This window comes from Cyprinodon variegatus, unplaced genomic scaffold (genome assembly GCF_000732505.1).
Source record: "Cyprinodon variegatus isolate N-32 unplaced genomic scaffold, C_variegatus-1.0 Scaffold635, whole genome shotgun sequence".
Classification (NCBI taxonomy): Eukaryota; Metazoa; Chordata; class Actinopteri; order Cyprinodontiformes; family Cyprinodontidae; genus Cyprinodon; species Cyprinodon variegatus.
The window spans coordinates 34,968-59,861 of NW_015151088.1; the positions used below are offsets into that span (position 1 = coordinate 34,968).

At 37.2% G+C, this 24,894-nt stretch overlaps 1 pseudogene; it reads left to right on the forward strand.

Moving 5' to 3' along the window:
- The first annotated feature begins 9,996 nt into the window (after nucleotides 1-9,996).
- LOC107096586 overlaps nucleotides 9,997-24,894 on the forward strand; it is a 104,324-nt pseudogene continuing 89,426 nt past the window's right edge.

Sequence of the window (24,894 nt, forward strand, 5' to 3'; positions counted from 1 at the left end):
TGCACGTGCAAATGTATCAAATATAGCAAGTTTTTAAATGTTACTTTTCAAACCTGTAAAAAAAAAAACAACTACCATCACAAATTGTTTTTAAATTTAAGACAGTTTAATAAGGTAGTAAGGGAAATGTTTTAGTGAGCTTACATGTAGTTCTTTTGAGGTGTTGAAGTTTAAAATAATGCCTCCCTCTTTCTGCTCAACCCATTTCTACACACCCTTAAAGAAACGTAGCCAGGAATTTTCTGCACTTATAGGAAATAAAAAAGTGTTGCTTATGAAAGGTTCTTGTTGCCAGAATCCCTAACTGTTATGGTATGGACATAAAAAATTAAATAGTCTTACATCTCAAGGGCAAATGGTTATATTAATCACTAGCCTCTAATGTCATATTTTTCCAAAATATATTTTGGAAACAGTATTTGTCTTTCAGCAAAGAATTATTATTTTTTCAAACAAGTGTACTAAAGAATAACTCAATAATAATAATGGTATTAAAACAATTATATCTTCTTGTTAAGAGATTCGATTTCCACTTAATTAAATTTCAATTAAGTTGATCAATTCAGTTCAGTTTTTATATACTAGCCCGTTCACAACACATGTGACAGGGACAATTCAATCAGATCATATAGCCAGATAGTTATAAAGTTTTTTATCTAATGAAATCAAACTGATTGCATTGGGTCACTGACTTTGCAGGATTCGCTCCTCCTGGCTGAGCATGTGGCAGCAGTAGATATTCATTTGCATTTGTCATTGACTCCACAGGAATCCTCACGTCCAGTATGTATGCAGAAGCAGTGGAGAGGAAAACTCCTTTTTAACAGGAAGAAACCTCCAGCAGAACCAGGCTCATTGTGAACAAACTTCTCCAGAGGTAGACTGGGGGTTCAAGGAGACAGAAGCAAAAAAAAAGGAACATAGCAGTACTGATCTATAAATACTTTCTAGGTTAGAGAAGGTTACGATAAAGTAGCTCCATGCAGGGCTTGATCTAGGAAAACAATGGTCAAACTTATCGCCTGGACCTGGTCTTGTGGCTGATTCATGTCAGAAACCAGGGGACAATAGCGCTTTCTAGGAGAGCTCCTCCCACCTGGTTGGTTGCTCCTATCTGAGAATACCCCAAGTGTTTGGTTGTCGAGAATGTCTCACCACTGTCATCAGGGACATCAGATGTCATTCTGTCTCCTAAAAACTACAACAGCATTGAGCTTAAGCTGTTTGCGCTGGAGTCTGGATGCCCCTGCTGTGCTGCGTTGTATATTTTTCACCATAATAATAATACTAATTTTATTAAGGAGTTTTCAGAAAGATTGGTGGATTTTTTTGTCGAGATATGACAGTCTATTGCTATGTGGGGTCTTTAATTTCCCAATTTGCTGTCCTTCTAACCAGCTGCAAATTACTTCCAAAGCCTTTTTGGTTTATTTTAGCGTAACTCAGTCAGTTTTGGGGCCCAGACAGAAATTATTTACATTTCAAACAGAAGTATTTTGGACCATTTCTGTCATGATGGGTTCTAGAGTTAAGCCCAAAATGCAGAACACACACACGGGAAACTGGGTAAAAGTCCAAACGAGTTTATTAAAGCACAAACATGAAAGTGATACGGGAACTGGTTCAGACAGGGGAGCAGGTTCACTGGAGATAAGACTGGTACAGGAGGTTGTAGGTTAGCAGAGTTCATGAATAGGCTAAGCTTCTAGCTTCATGCTTAGCATAGCTGGCCTTGATCTGAGCTTCCAGCTCACTGCAGAGAGCAACAGGGGATAAACACAAAGGATTCTTCTGGCTGAGCTTCCAGCTCACTGCAGAGAACAACAGGGGAAAAACACGAAGGATTCTTCAGGCTGAGCTTCCAGCTCTTAGCAGGGAACAACGGGGGAAAATCCACATAGGATTCTTGAAACTGATTCCACATAGGAACCTCCAGGGAAACTCCACATAGAAGTCTTAGGTTACATCCACGTAGGAATCTTCGGGTTGGCTCACCAGGGCAGATTAGCAGGTTAAGCTCTCCTAGAGCTTCAGGCTTGAGACTGGTTTCCTGTGATGCAGCTCTTCCAGAGCTTCAGACCAGAGACAGGTTTCCTGTGAGGCACAGACGAAGGAGAGATTAGAATCTGAATCTCACACTAGAGACAACCAAGATTCAATCTAAAACAGAGACTCTGGAAGCTAACCAACTAAGATCAACACTGCGGCGTGGAAGCAAGGTCTGGCAGGAGCTTATAAAGGAGAGGTCTTCTGATGAGAGGATTAGCAACAGGTGTGCAGGAAGATTCCAGCCCTAGGGGAAAAATACACAGAACAGAAGAGGATCCTCGGCGCCCTCTGGTGGGCAAGCCTGAGGATCCCAACAATTTCCCTACCATGTTTGAATTTGCTACACCTCTTGTGCTAAAACGTATAGCCCCAGCATCTCTCTACTTTACCAGCCAATCACTCTCTCCACTTGTGGACAGCTTGCTGCGACGTTTTCAAAGCACTGAATTATATACTGCTAAACTGTGTCCAAAAAAAATGGACCAGTTCTTTCCAATAAACCTGTACAAGGATTGTGGAATCCATTGCACCTCTAAAGAAGACATTCAAAAAAATCTTGCCAGGGTCTGGCTTGATTGTTGTGTCACCCAAATCATTAGACAGAACTACAGACATGCAGGATGCAGATGGAAAAGGTTAGGCTTCATGTGTCTCTAGGTATGCTGATGAACTGCCTCTATGATCATTAAAATGCAATCCCATTTTATTTCCACCTGTTTTAATTAGATCAGGGTCCTATTTAGCAGCATTCACTCTGTCATTAATCCTTTTGACAATTTTTGAAAACTGCTACAGTCTATCCATGATGGTTTCCTTCACATCTTTAACAAAATAGACTCTATCAAGCAGAACATTACAATCGGTGCTGTCAAATTATGTGCTCATCCTGTGACCTCTGCTGACTTTGATCCGTTTGAGCTTCTGTTTGAAGTGATTCAGTAGATGAGACTCTGGATATCATTCCTTCTGAAATGTTAATACAGTAATTTAATGTCATTGCATCATGTTTCTTACTATTATTAAAGTTTGCCTAAGTTCAGACTCTCTTCTTTCTGTTTCCAAGAACACTGTGGTCAGGCAGCTTCATCAAAAACCTGGCAAATATCCTGAATTCTTTTCCAATATCAGACCAATTTCCCATCTGTCATTTTTGTTGCCCCAAGGGGTGGACCCCTTCTTTGGGTTCAATTTGCATGTTTTCTTAGCCAAAACAAGGCTTAGTTTTGGGCCACTAAAGTCTCAAACTCAATGCTAATTCCAACATTTTGAATTGAAAAAGGTTCCTGGATGGGAAGCAAAACACATTCAAGCTTAGAAACAAAGTCCAGCAGATTGTTTATTTTTTAGTATTTTGGAAAAATAGGAGAGTCTTGATTCTCCTCACACTTTCACTATGGAATGGAGGTATAAGTTGCTCACAGGGTGAAACTACCTGTGATTTTGCCATTCAAATCTCTAAAACAGTGGAGCCCAAATTCAGTCCTAAGGGCTGTTATCTGCCATCTTTAAAACATGTTTTAAGATAGAAAAATAAAAACAGCATATTAAAAAGCTAATCTGAAATGGAAACGGAGTGGAGTAGAAAATACAATATTAGACTTGAAAATGTAGTGGAGTGAAAGTCATACACAAGTACTCCCCAAAAATTACTCAAGTTAAGTGAAGATACTCAGAAAAGCACTTAAGTACAGTATTCTGCTACTTGCTACTTTCTACAGCTGGCCCCTGTGTTGTAATTATACCCAAAAGGACTTTATTTACTATCAAATAAACCCCCAAAAAAGCATAATACAAAAAAATTGCAAATAATATCCCAGTAGGAGGTGATAATTTTTCCAGAATAAAAAACTTTGTATTTAAGTAACCAGAGTGAATTGCTGGAGTATTAATTTGGAAAGTCAAATAATGACAAATATAATGTCCCTTTGAAGTAAACACCCAGATACCTAGAAGTTTACTATTTCAAAATCAGTTCCTTGTATGTTCATCTGTGTCAGTGAGTTAAGTTTGTGCTCTCCAGTCCACCAGCCATCGCCTTTATTTTTCTTGCATTTAACATCAGATGGTTTTGCTGGCATTGGTCTACAAAGTTCTTATGTGATGATGGCAGAGTCATCTGGGTACCTTTGAAGGTAGGAGCCTGGGGAGCTGATGGAGAAGTCTGCAGTGTAAATGGGAGGCTGGAATCATGTCAGCACAGTTCCCTGTGGCACCCAACTGCTGCAAACCAGCGTGTCAGAGACACAGTCCAGTCTTGACCACTCCAGTTTGTTTCTTACTTAGAGAACTTAAGAATTCTGAAAGAGATACTCATTATTCCTTTTTAAAAAGCAGAACTAAACTTACCATACATGGCAGCAATCGCTTAATAGCTGCACCAGCTATGATGGAATCTGCAAATGTCCTTTTAAGAATATGTGAAATTGATGCTTGATTCAGGGATTCTTGGACATTCCAATACATCATCTTTCAAGATCTACGAAAATAAATTGGTATCATATGATGAAACCTGCAGTAGAAATTTGAGATTGTTAAGAAGAAAATTAACAGATAGTTAATAATAACAGATAGTTGTAAAGCTTAACTTTTGATCTCGATAATCTAAAGATGAACTGATACAATTCCTCCATTGCTCTGTCCCAAATCTATCAAGAAGTAAAATGTTGTCTGGTTTTAGGGTGATGCGTAGAATCATCTGAATAAACAGGATTTAGATCTGCATGGAAAGTCTAGACTCATACTTTTCAAAGGTGCCTTTGTCTTTAACTTGTCTTGAGAGAGGAACTATAGAGTTTTAGAAAACAGTCCCTTTTGATTTGGGATGATAGATATTAAGAACATATAGACTTGTTAATGAGGAACCTTTAAATGTTTCAGGCTGTAAAATAATGTTATGAAGGTTTGGAGACAATTAGTGTGTTGGTGAATGTGACAAAAAAACTGTAAAATTAAATAGATATACAGTTCTTTTAATACCACGGTATACATTTGATGAAAAAGATATCACTAAAATTTAAATGCCACTTTGTGGTTACTTTCAATGTGTGTATTACCCTTACATACTCTTGTCATTCCTCTTTGTGCAGCCAGTTGTTACAAAAAAAGACTTGTGGTTAAGTTTGTGAATGCCAAATAAAATTACCTGCTATCACTCATATGCTGATGTCCACAAGTATTACCTTGTGTATTTCATTGCAGAAATGTTTTTTTGATGTAGCACCTCAGAGTCATTGTATTTTCACTATACTGCAAATGAACAGGTGCCTCCTTTCATTATTTCTGCCAGCTATTATCCCTAACCCTACATGCTTTGTTAAATATGATCACGCAACAGCCTCATCGTTGTTGGCAGTACACTGTATCAGTGGGGAAATGAACCAGCCGGCACCCAGCTCATTCTGGCTTAACACTGAGGTCTTGTTAGTGTTCATTTGAGGGCTACAGTACTGCAGGGAAATAGAGCCATGCAGAGTAGATTTATGCCAAAATAATCCTGTCTGCACCTGTACAGTCATGCATATGCAAATTATATGTAAATGACTGTAGTTTGCTCACATTATGCTTATTTCATAGATGAAGTGAGAGTGTTCATGTCCCCGATGCATTTAATGTAAACTCCTCCACGTTGCAGAAAATAAAAAGTATTTTAAAGCATTCATTATGTGTAGAAAACCATCCTTAACATAAAAGCAAAACCAAATATAAGCTGTTCAGATGCTAAAATTGTAAGATTCTGTACTACTGTGGTGTAGTGCCAAGGGTTAGAAAAATCTTGTTTTAGGACTAAAAAAAGGACTGTAAAAATAGAATAGGACTGTTAAAAAAAACATTGCAAAGGTATTTAAACCCCTTGAATTTCTCCCATTATGTCCCATTTAAATTAAGGTGTGCTGCAGGTGAGACTTTAAGTGAAAGACAAGCAAAAAGTAGCATATAGTTAGAATAACCTTAATTCACTTTGGTTTTACAGTAAAAGCCTATTATTGCAGGTCCTGTAGCAGCATTTAACTTTTAATATGATATATTTTTCCTGAAAAGCTGTGTTATTTTATGGGCAAGCATGATAGGACTCACAGGTTCCACTCCAATCTCATTAGGCCAATGAATGTTTGTTCAGCATTGCATTGTGCCCTAAGACTCTTTCATGGATTATTATTTTTGAAAAGTCTCTTTGTTACTGTTAAAATATAGATGCTATTTTTAACCCAGGAAGGGAGACCACCTCTGCTTATGAAGGTTCATAACTGTTCTGTTTTGTTTTTTTTTATTCATTTTCAGGACAACTACAACTGTATTTTACTGGACGATCCATTTTTAATCAAAAATGTATTTTGTAACAGCATTTTACCAGGTTATGTTACCATCGTGATTCTCCCCGCAAAAAAAGCGAATGGCTGAACATTCCTATATTTTATTTGGAAGACTAAACATTTGAAAGAAAGCTTCTGCAGTTTTTTGCATTGTGATGGTATAATGAGCAAGAAGTACACATAATATTTTCATAATTTTCCTTTAGTACAAAATCCCCCAAAATCTCTAACCCATGCATGCTCTTGTGAGGGAGTCAAATACAGAAAAAAGCTTGATCTTTAAATGCACCTGCGCTATAGATAAGTTATTAAGCACTATGTACTTCACTGGTCTTTTGTGTTGCAGGCACCTTAAATTTACATAATCAGTGAAGAAAAAAGGGACAATTCTTTTTATCCAAAGGTGTATGCTAGTTTCCTCGTTTTATACCCGTTTGAAAAAAAAGTATATTGTGAAAAGAAACTCTTCAAAGAGCAAAAGCAATCCCATTGTTAAGGGCCAGCACACAAAGATCAAAGGTTTAGAAGTGAACACAGTGCTAAAAGTCTGACACACCCACTCATGACCTTCAGTAGGGTACAAATCAAATTACTCTTGTTTCCACACCTCCTGAAGGTCAGAAGGATCTTTGTGTTTGTGTTTCAGAACCTTTTTTATTTATCAATACTTGAAAATCTGAAGCCATGTAGCCTACCTGCTTTTACGTTTGTGAGATTTGTTGTGGTTTCTTAGTTATGTAAGTAACTATTTAAGATGGGTCAGTATATATAAGCTTACATTTTCTTTCGCAGTCCCAGGACAGGTTTATGTTAACAAACAATGCAAGACACACCCATTAGTAGAAAACATCAATACGCATGTAATAAATAATAAACATGTGCTGTGGAAAAAACAGCACAGACAAGAAAAACAAGGACTGTTCAGATGTAAAATGTTTATAATGTAAGCCCCTGTGACACATTGACGAGTTAGCCAGTGAATGCCTGACGTACAAAAAATCTGGCAAAAACCCTGGCATACATTATGGCAAAGTTATGGGTCTGTTTTGTATAAGTAATGCGCACGGTGAAGAACGCTGGCACACGTTGACACACAATCATCTGACAGAAGATGATTATCCGAGTGAGTCACTTACCTGGTTTAACAGTTCAGTCCATCCTTTCGGCAGAATCTAGCCGATGGAGTGCCAAACGAGCTGCGGTGCAAAGCCGCCCAGAGTGTACCTGACGCAGCAACCCCAGGGAGCAGGCAGTAATCCGATTCAGGTCAGAGATACAGCTCAGACAGGAAGAGTTCTGGAATCCAGGAGGCTGTAGCCTGACCAGGGGTTCCGATTGGAACAGGAACAAACATCCAGTGTTCTAGGAATCCACAGAGCGTTCAGGCAGGTTTAGAGTTCCATGAGTCCAGCAACGAGCTCAGACAGACACGCTGAGAGACAGGCAGGCTCAGTGGTTGAGAGACCGAGACAAGACATGGTACTGGTATTACTGCAGAACTTTAAGCCGGTCATACACTGTAAAATTGTTTGCACTTTTTGGCCCGATTCTCCGTTCAATCCATTTTTCGATTGCGCCAAATTTCAGACTGATCGCATGTTGTGTAGTGTACAGGGGAAAAGGAAGGTCAGCCTCTCAAGACCATCTCCCGATCCAGAATCGTAAGGTCAGCAGAAAATCAAACATGTCTGAAATTCAGTCGGCCATCTTAAGGTGATTGTGGGCAAATCGCTCAATGGGCATGGGCAAACAAGGATTCTTCTTCTTCCTCTCAGACGAAAACACAGACGCCTGGTGGGGGTGCGAGTGAAATGGAGTTCTTTCTGTAAAATTGACAGATCGTAGTAGCTACGTTTGCTCAGCCATGTCTTTGTCCAAATAAGTCATCTTCTTTATTTCAGGGCTTTCAGGACACAAAATTGCCAAGACAGGGCATTTCACTCTAGTTAGCTTCATATTTAATAGGAGGCCTCAACACTTCTAGCTTTTTCCTCTTCTCCTTGTTTGGCTTCCGGATAAACGAGTCCTAGTAGTGCCATCTCACTGAAGAGCTGAGTCCGACGTGGTTTTTAGATGTACAGTGTGAGCAGGTAGATTGCATCAGAGCGTCGGGCCGCACAGTGTGAGAACAAACATCATCATCTGTGAGCTGTAGCTGTGTGCAACAATTGAAAAAAATCATAGAGTGTATTCCCGACATAAAAGTGGTCTCCACCTTGGAGCCAGGCTTATGGGAATTAAAACATACCTTCACCCGTGTTCTGAGCCAAATTTCCGAGGGCTCCGCTGAGAAGGGCCAGAACCCAAGCTCCCGCCGCACACCAAGCTAAAACCCTGAGGGCTCAGCAGAGAAAACCCGGGACATTATCAGAAGACAGGAGACAAACACTAACACCCTCTTAATCCTCTGGCCTCCAAAAGTCAGGACAGGAACCAGGAACTTAACTAAGGTCAAAAAACAAACATGAATAAAAAACATGAAAACGTAACACAAATAAACTAAGAATACACGAATAATGATCTGGACCCGATAGTTGGGCTGAATCGTATATTTAGCAGAGGGAGCAGATGAATAAAATAAATGATAATTAGACAGCAGGGAAGGAATGGCAGGTGAATGAAGTGAGTAATCAGATCAACTAACGGGCTGCAATCATGACAGAAATAGCTTTGACCTCATGTGACCAAACTGTCTTTAAGGTAGATAAATCCCTGCCTAGAACTTAAAGTATTTTATAAAGAAGTACTATGTCATGAAATGTAATTATATTTTCACAACTAAAAAAATTATGAGATTTTTGAGAGAACACTGAAATTAGGTAGGAACTGTGTTTGCTATCCAAATCCTTGAGTTACTGACATAAAACTCTTTCCACTGACTGACTGCAGTCTTGTTTTACTTGTTTGGCTAAAACTAGTCAAATAGTAGCAAATTCTAACACAATCATTGAACTAACACATGTTTTTGCTGATTTGGTATAAGCTACTTCGGTTGTAACATTTGCCTAAACATTGCCCACATTAAATGTAAAAAATATCTAAGCTGGTCTGCCACTTTTGTACAACTTTTATTGCAGCTTGGCAGTTTGGCTTTTCATTTGAACATGCAAATAGATGACTATATCATCCCTATATATCTGGCATGTTGTTCTGCAACTAAACATTTGATATATTATTATTATGCTGTATGTGGGCAATGTAGAACATGTTTTTCTTTTCTTTATTAAACAAAGAAATACATATAAACATAAGTCTCAACTATGCTAGACAAATATAACATCAGAATGTAAATGTCTTTAAAAAATGCTATAACAGTAAAACCTAATGGACAATAGCCAGATAGGATATATATATATATATATATACAGCCTCATGGTCCCACTTTTCTGTTCTACTGAAACTATAGAGACTCTCTAAGTATGAATTCCACCATTACCCCGCGAGATGAGATTGTGCTTTTACTTCGAACCAACCAAAGCCCTAGAAAAGCCCTCCTTCTTCTGCATGCTCTATTGGACACCAGGGAGAGAGCCTGAGAGCATCCTTCTCTCTCATCGAGTGCTGGCCACCCTCCGCATCCTACTATAGGCTCTGTTGCAGCGCGACGCACCAGAGTGAGAGTTGCAGAGGCGCACAGGAGGAGAGTGACGGACAGAACTGCAGCTTTCTGAAGTGAAAATCCGCTCTCCATCCTGTCGTTTTTAAAATGTCTCTGGGGAATAAAAGACTCGCTCGGATGATTGCATTTGTCGCCTCAGTGCTGTTTGGCTCAGGTGGGACGGATGGAGAAGGTGAGCGGCTCTATGCGCTTCTGGTTCAAGTCTTTGTTGGGGAACTTTTTCGGTCTTTGTTCTCAGGTAGTTCGAATGCAATTTGTATCTAACAATCTTAAAATATCAAAACCCTTTACTAATAAAGTATTAGGTTACTCATGAAACAATAAGAAATGTAATTTTTACTGTAACTTAAGTAGTGTTAGTAGTTTTCTCTTTTCTTGCTACATATATATATATATATATATATATATATATATATATATATATATATATATATATATATATATATATATTATGTTTCAGAGATTTTCATTGGCCCAGATATGATCTGACCACCCTGGAGGGTTGTTTTTGATGTTACCACTCATGCTCTGTGGATCAGTTGATGTCAAGTTTTAAGTAACAGACACCAAATCCCACAAGTTGCCTTTTACATTTTCCTTTAACCATTTCTTTTTTTTTTTTCGAAAGCAGAAAACAACCATTAAAAGAGATGTTGGAAAGATTTAACCTGGGGATACTTTTGCTATTTTGCTCCAGATTTATTCCCTAATAGGCTTCCAGAAAATACTTTAGATGTTGATTTTATTTTATTTTTTTAAGAAATGTTTGAAAGTGAACCACTTAAAGAAACTTTAAAAAGTTTTCCCCCAAGGTTATCCTACTCCATGCAGTTATTGAGTCTCAGAGCAGGCGAGCTGTATTGTTTCAACACTGAAAGCTTTGAATTAATATTTTCTTGACTTGCACAGTTGAAATTGCTTTGGTTAAATCTGAAGATTGCCCTCTTTTACTGTAATTACAGTATCAAAATGCTTTCACGAGTGCTCAATCAGCTGGACACGGGTCAGAAAACGATTTTGTGAATCAATAAATAGATTCAGGAGGACAGGGAAGAGAGGCACTGATAGGCACTGTGATTTCTCAGCTTTATTGATTGTTTGAGAGATAACAGTTTTTAAATGGGAGGGATATTGTGGGGCAAAATTTACCCATAGTTTTATCAAATAGATAAATTGTGTTTTCTAACTTCTAATTCCGTCTGCTACTCAAACACGAAGGACAAAAGAAAAGCAAAAGGGTCTGGTTTTGCAAGGCTCAGACTATAGGTAGCTGTGCAGGCCATGTTGCATAGCCTTTATAAACTTTAATAGGACTATAGTGTAGCTTAATCATCAGAGGCACTAAACATGTTTTAACATCAACAAATTGATATAGGTACAAATCAGATGGAAAGTGTTGTCACTCCTCTCTCTATCTTTGTAGATGGAGAATTAATCTTATTAGTTATTTCTATACCAATGCTTTCTTCCATGAGCTGTTTGATCACATACAGCACATCTGGGCATTCAACCAAGCCTTAGACAAATGATTTATGCTGTCTTTGCCTTAGGTCAAGAAGGATACTAGGGTGGACTTTCAAAGATGTATTTTTTTCTGACCTCCTAATCTTCACAGAAACAACTGATTTATGTTGTCACCACTGACATTTACGGGCCTGTGAATTGATTCTTTATTATGCTGCACTCTCATCCGACATAACAGCAACAGATGGCAATTACTTCCTCCTTAAAAGACTTAACATCATCTCCTTCTTAGAAAGAATTGTCTTCTTATCATTTTCCTGTTCAGTATCAAGCTCATCTGGCACTGAAATTCAGATATAGTTTCTCAAGTTGTTCAGTTCTTCACAAAAAATAACATGTTTTTATATGCTGTTTTAGGAACATGATTAAATTAGTTTTATCCTAGGTTGTATATGCTACATCCCAGATAAGCTGTTTTTTTACAGATATGGTTGGGTTAGAATTTTAAAATTGTTATTGAAATAGAACAATGCAATATGAGTTTTACTTTAAATATAAAAAGAAAAAGCTTATTGCAAAGAAACAATTGCATACATTTTAACATATGTGCCTTTTTCTTGGAATACAGAATCTACTACCTCAGAAAAAAATACATAAAAAAAAAATAAAAAAAAAAGAATGTCAGGTTAAGGCATTCTATATGCAGACATGGTTTATCAGTCCTGCATATCATTGTTGCTTTTTTGAATTAACAACAGTTCATAGTGGTGTGGTAATTTTTCTTTCTTGAGTGGAAAACTGTTCATATATTGGTCTTAGAGTAATATTCACTTTACTGAAAGAGAATTATTTTCGACTTTACTGGTCGTCTGAGCAGAACTAGAAGACACTATAGATTTTGCTCTTGATAAAACAACTTATTTTACAAGACCAGGCTGCAAACGCTTTGTAGTTGATACACTAACTGTTACATTTTTCTTAGAGTAACTATTAAGAATAAACCTGCAGTTATTTCTAATAAAGATAGTTATGATAATCTGTATGAAGAAATCTCTGACAGCAAAATTAAAATTGCTTTAGTGTAAAAACAAAAAGAAAGGTATCTACTCGTGTAGACCTAAAATGAGTAGGGCACATTGCTATTGATCTATTTAATGTCCTGACCCAAACAAAAAAAGTAAGGAGAAATAAAACAATGATGTAGCTGCAAAACTTTATATTCACAAACCACACACATGAACATTCCAGTAATTTGGTTGGCTGCTCCTGTTGCAGATGGGCCATGAGCAGTCTGTGTCAGAAGATAAAAGAGAGCACATTCAGTTAGTCAGAGCAAGATGACTATACTGAAAAAATTGTCAGGCTGTAACATCTATATACAAAATTGTTGATGGCAGCAGCACAGCTGACATCTCTCTATGACTGTGTCACAGCCACATGGGAACAGAACTGATGAAGCTACTATTACATGAAAAGCAGAGAAAACATAAAGTTATACATTTTTCCCTGGTTGGAGTCATTTGAATTTGAGTTACATTATCATGATTTGCTCCTTTAGTATTCTTTTCTAATGTTTTTGATTTTGGTCACGGACAAGACACTGAATGGAGTAATGGGTGGGTAACAGTAGAGAAGCTGCAGAGAGGTTTGTTAAACTACTATTGTTCTTCCTGTTGTGCACCCTGAGATTTAAGACTTTTAGAGGACTAATAATTTTGGCCAGATTTTTTAAGAAAGAAGAGTTGCGCCATCCGAAATTGGATGGATTTCACTTCTCTGTTGTAGACCAGGTTTTCTCCCCCAAGATTTTGCCAATTATCCATGTAGCCTACAGTACATCGTTTTCAGGACACCACCTAGACAACCAGCAGTTCAATGGCGATATTCGGCTTAACATGTCATCACTGGTCAGATCAGGGAGGGAATCAAAGAAACTTATGGAATCCAACATTGGTCTGGCAAATTTACTCACCGAAGAAAGACAAATTTTAGTGACTTTCGATTGGTGTAACCGAGTGTCCTTACCGCCAGTGTGGATCTTACCATATTTAACCTTGTCCTCAGACAGTGTGCTGCGTTAATGCCAGACTCACATCAGGCAAAAAAAAAAATATCAGTGTTATTCTATTCTCAAAGTTGGTTTGGGACCTGGGTTAGTAGGTAAGCTATGGTGACATCGAATGTGACATGCTGACTTGGATGCAGCTATAAAGCCTCCAGGTTTGCTTTAGGGAAGATGTATTTTTAAGATCTTCCCAACGCAAACCTCGACACGACTAAGAGAACAGCAGGAGTTCAGCAGGAGGTGGGGTTTATGTGGGTCATTGAAGAGCGCCTGGTTATCAGGCTCCTCACGTTGGACTGGGTTGGGCCAAGCCAAAAGATTGTCACAAGTCTATCCCCCAGTTGTCCCACCACCTGCAGGTAGAACCATGAGGGACCAGTGCTAAGAGAATCAGGCAGCAGTCTGATCCAAAGAATTCAAACTTGTTTTCAACCTGAAAACATTTCCTGCCCAACAACTTTGTCTAATCAAAACATATTACTTTCTATTAAGCTGCTGGTTTGCATAGAGAGAACATAGACCTCGGAATAAATTCAGTTTAATTTGAATGTTATAGCCATTTTCTCTGGGAACCCTTCTTCTTCCTCATGCTCCATCATAGGATGAATGTCTTTTAGAGAGTAAATCAGAGGTCGATGCATGCCGGTGTGGTATAAATCACCTTCATTTTATGTCAAGTGTTCAGTAGAAGTAGAGTCATAAAAGGTTCCGATTGAATCAAGGTTACATAAAGGTGGCACTGGCTTGTGGTACCACTCATGAATCTGGATTTATTAATTCAGGGACAAACACTTTAGTAATAAAAGTGACAGCAAACTTCAGGGCATCTGTCTGCCTTGTGACCTCTGGGTGTTTTTTTTGTTTTGTTTTTTGTTTGCCCAAGGCCTACTACGATATGGAAGTTCACCTCTTTAAAGACTGACCATTTATCAAATGGCCCTATCATTTCTTCAGGTAACTTAGTATCAGCCCGATAATCACCTGCTAAGGTCACAACTTCACTAACAGTTTCTGAAACAGCATAGACGAAACATCAGCTATTAAATGAAAAAAAAAAAAAGTAAAAGTATGTTTGAGGTTATATTTCCAATGGTATTGAAAAATGTGCAACAAGAAAAATGTATATTTAGGAAATGTAGCATGCATTTGTTGAGTTTTTCTTTTAACTCAACAACAGATTGTCACCCAGTTCCCTTTATAAAAAAAGAAATAGGCTATTATTAAAGATAACATTAAGCTTTCATTTTTATTAAGCCCTTTGTAGCTATAATCTTCCTCTCTAAATGTTCAAATATTTACCTGACAAATTTAACTAATAGGCTCTATTTTTACCTGTTTGTTTACATTTAAACACCTGGAATTTGGCTGAGTTTAAATGAAATTAGATCATTTGTTTTATTTTAACTTATTTTATAAAACAGATAACCGGAACTGCCCAAATAGGAAAAAAATATGGTTTTATATTGCTGACCAGATATTCCAAACTTAGTAAAGAGAAAACTACTCATAGGCTGCTGAAGTTAATTAGTGATTAAGCCAATAATAAACATTTTTTGTAAGTGGGAAACAAAAAGAATGGTTAACCTTATGCTGCATGGTATCAGCGCCAACAAGTGCATCAGCAGTGATCTATCCCACATGTGGGTATTAAACATCTTCATTATTCCATCTTTAATGTGAGCTATGTATTTCCTGTACAAGCTTCCTCCTCAGCCCTCTTCTTTTCTGTAATATAACAGCAAGAATCCTACCAGTTGTCTTGAGTTTCAATTAACATATGAATATAAAACAGTGCAACCTTCTATAATAAAAACTCGAAAACTCTTCTTGATTGTTTTATCCTGGCCAACTGGCTGTGATAACTGTATTCCTTCAATAAATACTATGTCATCTTACTTTTAGTGCATGTCCCTCTTCTTGTGCATTATCAATTAAATGCAATTTGCTTGTATTGGCAGAATTTACTGAAAAATTGTTTGCCTATTTTCAACCAGTCATTTGCATTTGTAAACCTATGCAAGAAGAAATACCCTAGTCATGTGGCTATGAATCACCTATTATTGAATCAAATTGTGAAGAAAGATGATCCTAGCCAAATGTCTGGTAACGTTAACATTGAGATAGCAGATCATGGTGTATATTTGAGAAACACAGGAAGAAATATGGAGGTAATTAAATAAACAATAAAATCTCAACAGAAAAGTGGAGGATTTGGGTCATTGTATCACATCAACATTAATTACTGCTGTCCTCTCTTTTCTAATGCAGTGACACATAAACTCCTTCCATCCGAAACTTTTATTTCACTCATCATTTTTTTTGCATGTGTGTGTGACATGTGACTCATTCATCTCCTGATCTCACTAACCTTAGGAGGCACAATAACAAAACTTTCACTAGTAAGCTATGTTCCTCTATTCTGAAGTTGAACTTTCTTTTTTACTTTTAGGGTAATTTCACTATACTGTACAAATGAATAGTATAGTCTTTGAAGAAAATTATAAAATGCAAAAATATGCAATAAGCAATTACTAATTATAACTCCACAGTCTGTTCTCATTAAACAAAATAAACAATTTTAATGACTATGTTATTAAAAGGTAGAATGATTCCTGTATTGTTGCAGTCAATTACCCACAATCTTTAGCTTACAATAACATACAGTTTCGGTCATTTTAATGTATAAATCTGCAAACATTCCTCCCTGCTCTTATTTCTGTCATCACAAATGCATGATTCTATTTTCGATTTGATAGTTTGGTAAACTTTGGCTACTAAACATTATAGGCTTCAAGGTGAAAGTATGCTTTTTGTGAAACCGCAAGAAATCTTAAGTTTTGCAACACAACCTATTTAAAAGAAGGCAGTTCAGACTGCAAAAATGACAGCAATATACTGTATGTGTTGTCTTTGTGCATAGTGAACTGCTGTAATTATAGAAATAAAATAAAATGTTATAAAAGAAACGTTACCTTAATATTGTCAAGCTGAGTGGATGTTTGTAGAGGACCCAAATGCAGAGACAGAAGATGTACCACAACTTCAGGCTTTGCATGGCAAGGCAGTGCTTGCTTTGTAAATGACAATTGTCCTTCCTTGTTAGGGAAGAATAGGTATGGGGTGGCTAATTTGGGTTATAATCCCTGCTGTTCTTGGAATTGTTAACTGTCAGAGTTGGAATTAAATTCTTTCAAACAAACAAAAAATGAGTATCTAGTACATATTGAAAGAACAATAAGAAAGAAAATAAGAATTCTAAATCAATATCTTACTTAAATATATATTGCTGGACATTCCTATTAACTCCAGATTGAAACCAGAGATCACTAATTCAATGTTTTTAATCTTTACACAAAATTTTATGCAAGTCACATTTCCTACCTGATTGCTCTCGAAGTAGCTGGAGATTGCTCACTCTGTGGTTGTCCCTTTTTTCCTCTCTTCATTTCCCCCAAATTCTTAAACTCCTTATCATTTATGTTGAAAAACTAATTAATAAATAAATCCTAGTCCACAAACATCCTTATTCACATGCTCACTTAAATTTTCCCATTGTATGTTCACATTTATGGATTGCCTCTAAAAATGTCATATTTTCAATTCAAACTATAGATATGATATAATACATTATAGCAAACAATGGCTTTCGTAAATTATATTGTAGGTCATCAAATCAGTGTCAGTTTAGTCTGTCAAATAGGCTTATTGTAGGAATTTTAGATGTCCAGCAGGTGTCAGTATTCAGTGACACAGTATCGAATGAATATCATTATAGTATGCAAATGTGTTGAAAAACTTTATGACGCCTCATGACCCCCATCACTAATGAACAGTATTTTCCCAAAGAACAAAAATACCTCCAAAAAAATCCAACATTTATCAGGCATTTGATGAGTTTTCATAAACTTTTCAAAGTTTGTTAGGAAACAGTGCAACGTGCTTGTTCCCGTCAATGAAATTGTCCATTGGGATATTAGATATTTTAACAATAACAGCGCCCCTCTGTGCTGCGTCATGACAATATATGAACAATAGGATGAGACTCTAGCGATTCGTAAGATGTGAGCTTAGCGCAAGATTTCACGGGACTAGAAGGGGAATTCAAAATGGCGGCCCACAGCAAATTTTGAACATTTGAGCAAAGTTTCCTAAAGGCTGTACAATGTATGGCTGTACGCATGGTGAACTTAAAGCCTGACAGCAACTACTAGAACGATTGGCCTGTAGAAGATTCTACTAAATGTATATCTTCCTACAAAATCCTTTCGGAAGAGAACCAGCATACCAGCCTGTATAAAAGGGTTAGGAACAAATTGTTCATGGAGATCTGAGCAGTTAAGAGAAGCAACAGTGAAAAGCTGAGAAACAGCTTCCCAGCAGATGACCAAACACAGTTTGAAAAACATTCAAAAACATGCCAACACATTAAGACCTACTGGAGTCAAGTCCAATATATTAGTGAAGGGAGAAGCAGTGTTTGCCAATAATAATTTAGATAATAATACTGTTACTAAGAGTGTTATTTTTTTAGTAACGGAGTAATCTAACTTATTATTTAATAATTTTTGTATCACTATTATGTTAATTACATACTTGGGTGACAGCGACATCAGATGAAGCAGTTTGTCGTGCATGCACATAATCATGGCCAAAGCTAGCAGATTTTGATTTAAATGTTTTGCAAATTTGCAGTTGATTAATAAGTAACCTATTAATATGAAATTTGTTCTTATACCAATGTCTCCTCCGTGACATGTTCAATTATGAAATGCCTGATATTAAAATACTCTAAATTTTTTACTTCTATTTAAAGAAAATGTACCTTGTAACCAACTCTTCAACAATAGAGATGTACTGTAATTTAAAACAGCAGCATCAAAGCTTGTCTTGCAGGTCTAGACAAGTGGCTATGCTAAATACTGATTTCTGTATTTTCTGCTGTTTTGCTTATTTAACAGATGTGTGTGACAACCCATTAGTGTACAATCTGCCACCATCATCCTTCAGGAGCTCCTCTCAGCTGTCAAGCAGTCACGGACCAGGCTTTGCTAAAGTCAACCGAAGAGAAGGTAAAGGTTTTTTAATATGACCTAACTTACTTTTCAGCTTGCAGGTTGAAAACCCTGCGTAGGTGTTGCAACACTTTGCCACCTTGCACTTTGCTAGTTTCATTTTAATATAGGTCCAACGATCCAGTGAGAGCTTTACATCAGTTGACAGCATAAATATGACTAAAGAACACAATAGATATTTCAGAGAACAGTATAGAGATGTATGAAACAGTTTTAGGTTTTAAAGCAATAGGCTACTGTATGTCAATCTTAAAATATCTCACAGAGAACCGTTAAATTATTTATAAGAAATGGAAGAAATGGAAATATATGGCAGAACTACAAAAGTAATAAAATATACTGGTCTACCTACACTGCTAGTATTTAGAGAAGCAAAGAAAATACCCAGAGTAACCAAGAAAGTTTGGCTGTAGCTTGTAGACCCCTATGTCCTAGTACTTATTTCATAGGGATAGTCCAATGAACTGCTTGCCACATCCTCTTACCTTTGAAAATAAAACTTACTATATAAATAACAACTTTACTGGGTTACTGTTCTATTTAAAGTCTACATGTACACTACTATAGTGTGATATTGCAATTATGGAGTGATTCAAGTCTACTCTTGCAAATTTGCTCTGCTCTGGATATGGTCAAGGCAGAATACGGTGTCTGCTAGAAAGCATTGCGAGAAAGTCAGCTTCTATAACCTGTCATTTAATCCTGAGAGCATCTCTAGGATTAATTAAATTTATAGTTGTGTTATGTGAAGTGTTAGGTGCTAATATCTGAAAAGTGGTATAAAGAAATTAGACTCTTTCAATCATTCCCCTTCCTCTTTTTATATTCCTCAGTCAACAACCTTCCTGATGCCTTATTAACTGATCAGGTCTTCTCCAAATGTCCATTAAAGTTTTGCTTATACTCGCCGCATTGAACAGAGCACGAGGATGCACTGCGCAAAAGTGACCCAATAATGGCACCCCTGTCCCTGAGGGCAGACCGTGTGGGCATCCTCTGTGCTAGTGTTGCGTACCTCATAATTTTTGTAAATTTCCACTGACTGCACGCGCCAGCCTCGTCGTGTGACTCTGCTGCAGCCTGATAGCAGAAACCTCCTTCGACAGAAAGTCCATTTTTTTTTATGTTGTCAACCTCCTTTGCCAATGATGTGCTTTGGCCTCAAGGTGTAAAAGCTTGCCTCAACTTTTTTTTTTTTTTTTATGCTTGTAACAAGAGTTCAAGAAATCCAAAAAGGGCTGCACAAAATTCAACCACCCCAAAAAATTCAAGCTGGAATTGGCATACTTCACACACAAAAGAAGGGATGTAAAGTAGGCTACTTTTAAATGCCTTGGTACTGAATACTGTAGGTAATATAAATGCATATGTCTAGCCTTGCCTTGCCTTCGACTTGAACATAATTGATATTGTAAGAATAGATTCTATATTCAACTTCAGACTTGAACAAAACATCATAAGGAAAAACTGTTTTTACCTTTACAATTTTCATCCAGGGCTATAATGAGAAAATAACACAATAAGACAGTGATAGTGTATGTGGCAACTTTTGTGTTTACCTCAAGCTTTTATGTCATGTTTTAATGAAACCTGGTATAAATTGAGAGGTGAACTTAACTTACATTTTTGAGTAAAAATAACTACAAGTGCAAGCAAAGATAGAGATATTTTTGACTGCCCCGGATTCTTTTTCCATCTTTTTAGTCACCATATGGGTATGTGTGCTGGTTGGACAGCTCACACACATTGGCCTTTAATCTCCTTTAACCATCACAGAGTTGCTTGAAACTCCCAGTGCTGCATCCCACTGTGTATGTACAGTTTGTGAAGCAGCTTACATCTGTGAAAGTTAATAATTAATTTAGCACAGGACCCTAGACCAGTTCTGAGAGATCCTCCTTTAGCCTACCTAAGAGCCTAAAAGAAATGTGTAAGCCTTATCAAGACTTACCTTAAAATAAGCAAACTTAAATAAATAGTTTGCAACAGAGTACATTCTACAACTGAGTGAATCGTATATTTGCTGTGCAATGCTATAGTTTGCCTGGTTCCAGTACCCAAGTAAATCAGGCGAGAACCTGCTTGTAAAATGCTTGGATAGGTTGAACGACCAGATGCATAGAAAGCTGACCTAAGAGCTTACTCAGAGTAATTTAAATGTTATGTCTTTGCAGTGCTAGGAAGATATAGAATAGTGTATGTAAATATACCACTGCTAACTTGTAAAATATCAACTGAAAACTGATGGATCTTGCATTGCCAGTTTTTTTCTCCTTTCTGCTATGCAGACCTGAACTGCCTTGTACAATTATGTAAAGATGAAAAGGAGAAACTTTCCAGGGAAAATTGACCAAACTTTTTAAGATAATTTTCACCTGACAAAATTAGGTAATTTTAGCCAATTAATTGTGATAGATTCTAAATTCGGTGTTCTGAAAAGTTTGATGCTTTTTTGTGCTAAATCAGTTACTTCCTCACGAAATTGTATAACCCGAGGTCCATTGCAGGTAAAGAATAGCATGTCGGGACACTTTGAACCCTAAGGAATTTAAGTTTTTAACTGCAATTCATGGGTATTTTAAAAATCTGTTTTTTAAAGTTCACAAGGGTTAATGGATTACTACTGGTTCTCCGTGTAACAGTTTAGTGGAGCAAATGTTGTTGTTCAATTCAATAAATCATCAAGTACCAGGTTAACGGCAGATTAAAGCAGAAGTCTGTTTTGTTAAATATTATGTAAGAAAGAGCTTTTAGTTGTTTAGAATCCGTCAGGGCTTAAATGACTACACATAGAAAAGGGAAACTATGTAATCAATTACTGCCAAAGTAAGTTAACAAACATTTAATAATTCCAGCTTGTCCATGTGACATTTCTCCTATACTTCCCCCCATGTATTGCCGTAATCATTACTTCACCATGTTTTAGAAATAAAACATGAAGATCGATTAATTTGCCTTGATGTAAATGTTAATGACAACATTTAACAGGGAAATGTTAATGGTTATTGCTGACAAGCTGACTATTGTTAGTAGGCTTTGTACCTTTAAACCGTTTTAATTATCTTGCAAATGTTTTGAACACACACTCTGCTCAGTAATACATTGCTGGAAGTGCTAATTTGGACCTAAAAAGAAAAAAACTAATATTGCATTAACAGCGCCTGTAGGTTTAAATTAAGAACAGCATATAAGCCATAAAATCTGGTATTGATCTTGATGTGGTGTTAAAACACCTCCTCTGCTTCTCAACACACACCTTTTAATAGCACCCTTAATTGTATTATTTGGTAAGGTAGCACGTCTTTTTCACTCATATCCTCTTAATCACAGGTTTTAAGTCTCTCCACAAATCTCATTATGCCCATAAATTCCGGCTAAAAAGAACATACCTGAGGCTTCTTCAAATATTCCTTTGACATTCCTGTTTGAATTCGCGGAAAGTATCCTGTTTGACCAATTCAGGAAAGCACATTGGAAATCTTTTAATTTATTGTTAGCTGTAAATTTTACTCTTAGTACTAAGCTTCAAACTGGTTCAAATCAGAGACAAACAGACTTAAGCTCATGAAGATGTAATGACACCTGTCCAGTAAGTTGCCACTTATATCATGAAGGATAATTGCAGACATCCCCATTAGGCCTTTTAATAGTCATCCAAAAGTGCATCCAAAAGTTAAAGGATTGGAGCTCTCCAGGACTGGAGTTGGGCATTCGTGATTGAAATACATCAGGACACAACTCTAGAATCACCCTTATTGTTTTTATCATTAAGTGCTTTGTGTGAGTGTGAGACTACCATGTTATGCTGAGTGGACAAGACGGGTGGAATCTTGCTCTTTGTTTGTTTTTGTTTTTTTTTACATAACTGGCCTTGCTTTCAGATAGCATGTTATGGGATTTTGCAGTTTCTAGATTAATTATAATAATATTAAAACACTTTTCATAAGCTTGTTTTTCATAACCTCCATGTTTGTCTAATTCCTGTCATGTAACTCTCTGCTTGTGAATTTCCCACAAGATCATGCCTCCATGGGCTAGTCCTAATTTTATGCTGCAGTTGCAGTTGGTTGCCAAGACCAGTTACTGTACGTGCTTTGAACAGACATACTGCTCTGATGACCCACTCTTTATGTTGTTTGGCCTCAATGAAGTACAGTGCCTTGCAAAAGTATCTGGCCCCAATGAACTTTTTGACCTTTTGCAATATTTCAGGATTTAAATATAAAGATATAAAATAGAAAAATATTTTGTGAAGAATCAACAACAAGTGGGACACAGTCATGAAGTAAAAAAAAAAAATGTATTGGATATTTCAAACTTTTTTAACAAATAAAAAACTGAAGAGTGGGGCATGCAAAATTAACTGGCCCCTTTAACTTTCAGTGCAGTAAACTCCAGAAGTGTCATAATTGGTTTAAGCGATCTGACCGACAAGCAGAGAACCACTCAGAGACCAAGGAAAAAAGTTTAACAGGTTTATTGAATGTTGATGAAACACAGAAGTAGGAGCTGGAACTCAGTTGACTGGTGAACCGGAACCGGAAAGTCCAAAGGAGAGGTCACAGTTAACAGTTCAGGGACCATAGGAAATTTGACTGAGGCTTGGATTTAGCTCGAGAAAAACTCACGTTTGAGGGGGCTCGTGTTAATCCTTGAATCGAGTTTGTGGGGAATTAATCCAGAGGAGAGGGAACTCGTTGGAGAGCGGACAGGTTGACACATGTTGGACCCAGAGGAGTAAAGGAGCAGACTGTCACTTGGTTTTCCAATGAGGACTTGAAGAATCATGTGAAGGTTTACCCCTGCTCAGTGTGTACTCAGTAATTCTTCTAGAGGGAGAAGGTCCAGGTTATCCAGTTACACAGGAAAGGCTTACTGCCGAAGAGCAAAGACAAAAACAAGATTAGACTCAGAGAAACAAAGCTTTGGTTAGACTCTGCTAATCTCAGCTTGGCTAGAGTACCCAAAACTGGCAAAAATTCTCGCGTCGAGGTAGTGACAGCCCACTGCTCAAATACTCCTCCGGTAATGATCCAACGAGCCGCAGGTGTGCAGGGAGGCCCAACGAGGAACGGGGCACCACCTGGTGGTGGAGAGAGAAAAACACAAAACCAACCCACATAAACTGGATTCCTAACAAGAGGTTCAGTGAGAATATCTGAATGATCCAATGTTGACCTAAATGACTGATGATGATAAATAGAACCAACATGTGGGTAATCAAGTCTCAATATAGATGCACCTGTGCTGTGATAGTCTCAGAGGTCTGTGTAAAGCACCAAGAGCATCATGAAGAACAAGGTATACTGTTGTGGAGAAGTTTAAAGCCAGATTTGTATACAAAAAGATTTCCCAAGCTTTAAACATCCCAAATAGCACTATGCAAGCAATAATATTGAAACGGAGAGATTATCAGACCCTGCAAATCTACGAAGACCCTGACATAACATTCAGCTCAAACAAGCAGAAGACTAATCAGAGATGCAGCCAAGGGGCCCATGATCACTCTGGAGGAACTGCAGAGATCTACAGCTGAGGTGGGAGACTCTGTCCATCAGACAACAATCATTTGCACAATTCTGGCCTTTATTGAAGAAAGCCATTTCTTAAAGATATCCATAAAAAAGTCATAAGCTACCTTGGGGACACACAAACATGTGGAAGAAGGTGCTCTGGTCAGATGAAACCAAAACTGAACCTTTTTGCAACAATCCAAAATGTTATGTATGTTAAGTCACATGGTGGTGGCAGTATCATGGTTTGGGCCTGCTTTTCTTCAGCAGGGACAGGGAAGATGGATGGAGCCAAATACAGAATCATTCTGAAGAAAACCTGCAAACATGACAATGATCCAAAACGTAGAGAAAAATCCACAATGGAATGGTTCACAAATAAACATATTTAGTTAGAATGGCCAAGTCAAAATCTATAACTGAATCTAATAAAAAACAGTGGAAAGAAATGAAAACTGCTGTTCACAAATGCTCCCAAATTCAAGCTCACTGAGCTTGAACTTTTTTTGCATAGAAGAATAGGCCGATATTTCCCTCTTGACGTGCAAAACTGATTCACATGTAACTTGCAGCTGTTATCACAGCAAAATGTGGCGCTACAAAGTATTAACTCTAGGGGGTGAATAATTTTGCACACCCAATTTTTCTTTTTTTTTTTTTTTTATCTATAAAATGTTTAAATATCACATACATTTCATTCCACTTCATTATTGTAATTTTATATATTTATATTTGAAGCCTGAAATGTGGCAAAAGGTTGATGAATATTTTGAAATGTCAACATGTATATATGCATTTTATC